This window comes from Sinohyriopsis cumingii, chromosome 11 (genome assembly GCF_028554795.1).
Source record: "Sinohyriopsis cumingii isolate HCF-2022 chromosome 11, ASM2855479v2, whole genome shotgun sequence".
Lineage (NCBI taxonomy): Eukaryota > Metazoa > Mollusca > Bivalvia > Unionida > Unionidae > Sinohyriopsis > Sinohyriopsis cumingii.
In genome coordinates, this window is record NC_142971.1 from 33,958,667 (window position 1) to 33,964,742 (window position 6,076).

Sequence of the window (6,076 nt, forward strand, 5' to 3'; positions counted from 1 at the left end):
GCAGTTTTCTTTATTTATTTGGTATCTTACCATCTTAAACACCAAATGATAGAGAAGGAAAGGTTATTTAACAAACAACCTTTGATTTCCTTACAGAACAATGAGGTACTCGTCTCTTGCAGCAAGTTCATGTAATTGAGCAACTGATTTGACATTGTTAAGGACAGCCATACACATGCATCTTTTGCATTATATTCTAAGTAGGTTTTTATTGAAAGTAATCTATAGTGACAAATCTAAAGAAGATAAAGGAAGACTGCAGGGGAAACTTGAGACCCAGTTCATATTAAGTGGGAATGTGTGCTGAGTTTATATTATGTAGGTTTAACTGTAATGTATAATTCATGCATATCATCCAAGACCAGTTTGCACCACATCAACACCTGAACCATCATGAGGTCAGCTGGATACCATTTTCAAATATGACCAGTTACTTATAGTAACACGTTTTAGAGAAACACCATATTTATGTGACCATCGGTTCAGTTTATGCTCCTGAGTTAAAAAAATCTGCACATGGCTAAAAAATTTAAGAAACGGTATCCTGCCGAATTTACCCACTGGAAAAAAAAATCGTTATAAAAAGAGAAATGTGTACATCCTTGGGTAGTTTTAAAAACCCTAAAATTTTCCTTATTTGGATCCCTGAATGATAAGGTGATCTGGGTTTGAGTGTACAGTGATGGGGAGTATTTGCATCTCAAAGCTTTAAGCCAGACTCGATTTTCACTTCCTTAAAATGTAAATAATAAAAATAATCATCCAATAACTTGTTTTTTTTTATATTTCCACTTTCCAAAATTATTAATGCCTACACTGCGAAAATCTGCATATGTATTTCAAAGACATGAAAAGATAGTTTTCACTGTGCTATTTTAAGTGTACTTACCCAGTACACCATTTTCCTTATTGCAATAAAAATGTTAATCCAAGTAGGTGAAAGAAATGTAAATGAATGTTAGCTTTCCCTACATTGTTAGAGTTGTAGAACCAACAACTGTGCCCTATGCCTTCACCTCTTTCAATGGTGCTCCAAAAAAAACCCATGCAAAAGCTTAAAATTAGTAGCAGTAATGAGTTTTTTCAAGATGACAACAATGAGAGATATGTTGGATGTCAGATCAACACCATTTTCAATGAGGGCAATTTACATACCACCAGAATCATGAAAATTAGGAGATGGTATAATGGTTTGTTTCTGTCAATATGGGAATAATTTCAACAATACTGAGAGGCTCAAAGAATAGCTTTTTGTATTGGAATTCAGAATATAAGCACAGTTTCTGTGCTCAGGTCCTGGTAGATTAAAGTTCAAATTTTATTAGTAACTCACTGAAGAACACCAAATACCAAACTAAAAGTAGCTAAAGGCATTCAAAATTTTGCAATAAGGCATTATTTGTTTGTCTATCAACTAATTAAAAAGAACAGTTTTATATATTGTACACTGCAAAACTGTTTGACATTTTATTTTAACATGTGCATATTGTATCCAGCGATACATGATTTGCTCTTGCCAATTTGCACAATAAATTGAGTTTGCACTACACAAGTGGCAAGAAATTAAGCTATATATGAATTTATTGAGTTACAAATAGGATAAAACTTGCAATGCTGTGTGGAAGTAAATTATAATAACTTCCAGTTTCATAAATATTAAAAGTACCAGTATCACTGTATGCTATTTCAGATAACCAGCAATAGGGAAATATCATCATTAATGCTAAAATACATTTTCCGGTGGGTGGGTGGGAGGAAGAGAGATGCAGAGAGAAGGATGCATATGTATTCCTTTTTCTTTTTTCATCTTGTGATCAAAATTAAATATGGTCCGATATATGAGAGAGAGAGAGAGAGAGAGAGCTCTTTGTGGATATTTTTGTTCTTTTTTTTAAACCTATTGCCCCCCGTGTTGCTGAAGCTTTTTCAAAGAGAGAAAACATTATTAAATGAAACAGTAAATGTAAACTATGAAAATACATACCATACTCCTTCAGGGTTTAAATATTCACAATAGTTTTATCCATATAGTCTCCATTAGGTTAAAATCCAAGAATGACAATTTTGCATGCTGTCTAATTTTCTTTGCAAGTATAACAACTTCTCCATTCCCAACAATTCAGATTTTGTTTAAAGTGCATGTACTCTTCCTGTACTTAGGTGGCAACTGTTTTTGATCTTTGCTCATGCTAGATGTACTTTAAATTGCTGTCAGTTCCATCACCAAGTTAAAAAATGTAACTGGCTGAGCAATTTACAATAGTAACCACCTGGCATTTCCTTTAACTATATGGTACAGTATTCACAATACCCATGGGTAGCCTCATTCCCCTATTAGTTGCCTCACTAATCTGATTTGGTCTGCAGAATCTTGACCTAAAACAGGTGTTATCTTGGAATGACTGAATACAGCCTTAGCATATTTAATTAGCATGTAAATACTCCTACAAAGCCATGTGATTCTTATAATAATGGAAGTGGAAACAAAAATCTGAAGGAATCGCTTAACTAGTGGTATTAATTTATAATGGAATATGGTACTGCACTTGTACACCAGTAAAATCAGTCATCAGGTAAGTGAATAATACAGATTTACAATTGTGAAGACATCTGTCTGCCTCTCTCAATGTGGCATACAGATTATTTGATCATTAGGTGCAAGAAGAAAATTGTGATGGAATATATCTTTGACATGGTTATTCATCTTCTAACATGTAAATTCTAACACACATATATGTAATTAAATTTAAACAATGTATATTACAAACAACATACATTACTGGTGCATGCTGCTTTTACATCTGATCATGGGGCCCTGAGTGGCCGAGTGGTCTAAAGCGCTCACCATTCCGGATCACTGCCATCTCACCTCTGTCTGCGTGGGTTCAAGTCCAAGGCTCGGCTAGCATGGGTATGTGGGAAAGCCTGTCAGTAGCTTCTCATGGGTTGGTGGTTCTTCCCTGGGTTTTCCAGGGTTCTTCCTCCACCAGTTATACTGGCCACCGTGTATAGCCTATCTTGTGCTGAAAAATGGTGTTAAACCCTAGAACAACAACAACATCTGATCTATGTTAATTTTTAATACTGACGATCATGTAATTGTTTAAAATACTCACTGTGGGATCCTATATTTGTTCACACATGATCTCTTCCCCAAAATTAAATATTTTTTGCACATTATTTTTTGTACTCTTGGAGAATTATTTTCAAAACGAAAGATATGATAAGTGATTCAGATGACATAATCTATATGTAAGTCGATTTGTTAAACAAATGTGGTGATGTAAAACAAGAAATATTTTTTTGTAAAGACTTTAGTTAGTATTTTATTAGCATTTTAATCATCTGACATGATAATTTGCAAAATAGTTAGTTTAAAAGACTAATTTGAATTTTCTACACCCATTTCTACAAATTTCTGCTAACTCTGCCCCATTCTGGCTGGAGAGAGGTAATTTTGTCCAAATAATTGAGTACAGCCACCTGGCAATAGACTTATGATTAAATACATTTAAAAGTAATGCCAAACCTCAGCATGATTAAGATGACTTGTGGTGAGTAAAACGATAAAATTAAAGTTCTACATGTACAGATATGAGTGGAATAAGGTAAAAGTTAAGGCAAGCAAGATTAATGAACTTTCAACTGGGATATTTAAAAAGAAATATTCTGGGGCCACCAAAAAAAACCACAGGCCATCAGATAACCTTAATTAATATAGCACAATCATCCCTGCTGAATGTCCAAATCTGGTCCAAACTGCTATAAACAACCTTATTTGATGTATTTACCTATGTAATCAGTGGTACAGTCATAAATAGATATGTATGACCTGCTTTCTTTAAAGTAACTTCACTTACTGAAAGAAATCCTAGCCAGTTTCAAACAAATATGATCCGCCAGGAACTGGAGGTACTAAGGGCTGATCTATTTAAACATACATGGTACCCATGAAAGGCAGTTTTTTAAAAAACATATTCCAGGGTACTTTGATTTCAACGAGTTCATAATAAAATGATAACAAAATTCTAAATTGCATCTATGGGTTAGTACCCCACTTTAAAAGTGCCTTCCCTGGGTCCCATGTATGTTTGAATGGAACAACCCTAAAGCATATTCTGGTAACAAATGCTGATATAATCTGTAGTAGATGAACAATTTTGAGAGTGGAGGTACAGAATGCATGTGCAACTTCTCGAAGGGCATTGGCAAGATAGCCATTTTGAAATGTATCTGTATGATGTACCATATTAACTTGCGTACAAGCCAAATAATTTAGGAAAAAATAAAGGCCTGGAAGAAGAAGTGTCAGCTTATCCACATGCCAATGTCTAAACTTTACAGTTATTAGGTCTTTTTGTTGACTACTGTAATGGCTGTAAATCTTGGGACACAAAACATTAATTAAGACATAGGCATGTAAAAAAAAGTAATTTTCAGTGACCCGACAATTATTAAACTGTTATAAAGTACTAGGATTGATTTTGTTATTATTTTGCATGTGTATATTATCTGATTTCTCCAACATGAAGTTAAATAAGGGTAAATACAGACTTCATAATTTGCAGGCCGCTTGAGTTTACCAGGGAGACCATGCTGAACTATAATGTACAGTACTTACACAGTGCAAAGCATGCATAGCGTCACTTAAATCCTTACTTGTTCCCAAACATATTAGATGAAGATTTTGCTTTATTCATTGTTTTGACCAAATTGTATTCTTCCAGATAACATTTCAGCTAGTTCTAAATAGCTGTTTCATTTATGTTGAATCATGCACCCACGAGTTATGCATTTTCAATGATATAAGCGATCCTACAAACTGAGGTAATATTCTTAAAAAGGTACGCACGTTTAATTGTACAAGGCACATAACCATCATAGTTTACATGTTCACAAAGAGTGGTAATAAAAAAGGCTAAAATTCTCATATAGATCAACTAAGATCAACATAAATCAATTTTAGTTTTGTGTTCTGGCTGAACAAACAACTTTCCAAACAATGGAAAGCCTGATGTTTCAGCATCTTCTATGTTGATAGTCGGCGAATTTGTCTTTCATTTTGTGACAGCAGTACAGGTCAGTTAATCATTAAATCCCTGAAACTGGCTTGTGATAAGAGGGAATTTTGACGGATAACTTTACCAGTACATTGATGTGTAATTGCCTTTTATTCCATAACATTAGCACAATTACTGTAGTTTTGTAAAACAGGGTGTAAGGTATACCTATGAACCTTTCAAAACCCAAGTTGGGAGACTGAATAAAAATTATAGAGATTGGGACCTAAAATCGGGAGGTTTTTCGTGGCATTTTTTAAAGCCTTGTTTCCACTAAATATTGATTGATTTCCTGGTCCAATATGCATGAAATTCGCAAAAAGACTCGCCGTTTCTCCCTGTGACTTGCCCTCTTTTCCCCCAGGACATGCCCTATTTTCATATTCTGGTCAGCTCTGATCAAACTGCACAATAGCTAAAGATTAGTCTTAAATAAACAAGCAAAAAAGCCAGTGGGATTAATTAAAAGTTAATCCTTATCCATGCAACTATTTTGTAAAAATGACTGGCCCTCCGCCGTAATTCAATGAAACCACATTCTACACTATTGTGTATTACGCAAGCACCAGCAACTGATTGGCAAATAAAGGATTCCCAATTTTGTTGAACTAAAGGTACCAAAATAGCCAGCCTCATAGTACCATACATGTGGCAACTATTTTCCCTTCTTTTTATATCTGACCTGTTTCTCTTATTGTCAACTCGTAAAGCATTTATTATTGTTTATTATATAACAAGTATTCTGAATTAGTTTTTGAGGACACATTTGCTGTGTGGTATTCATTTTCATTCCTTCTTTTAATTTAAGAATGGTAATTAACATTTGTATATATGGTATAAAAATGCCAGTGTTCACTCATGTAAGTTTCTTTTGTGGGAATGGCGCTATAGCATATGGAGTTAGAGCATTCGTAGTGATCATTTTTGAAACTGAAATTAATTGTGGATGATTTTATTGTTGTGGTTTACTTTTTTGTTTTGGTTTATTATTTTAATATTTGTATTATTGTTGAGGT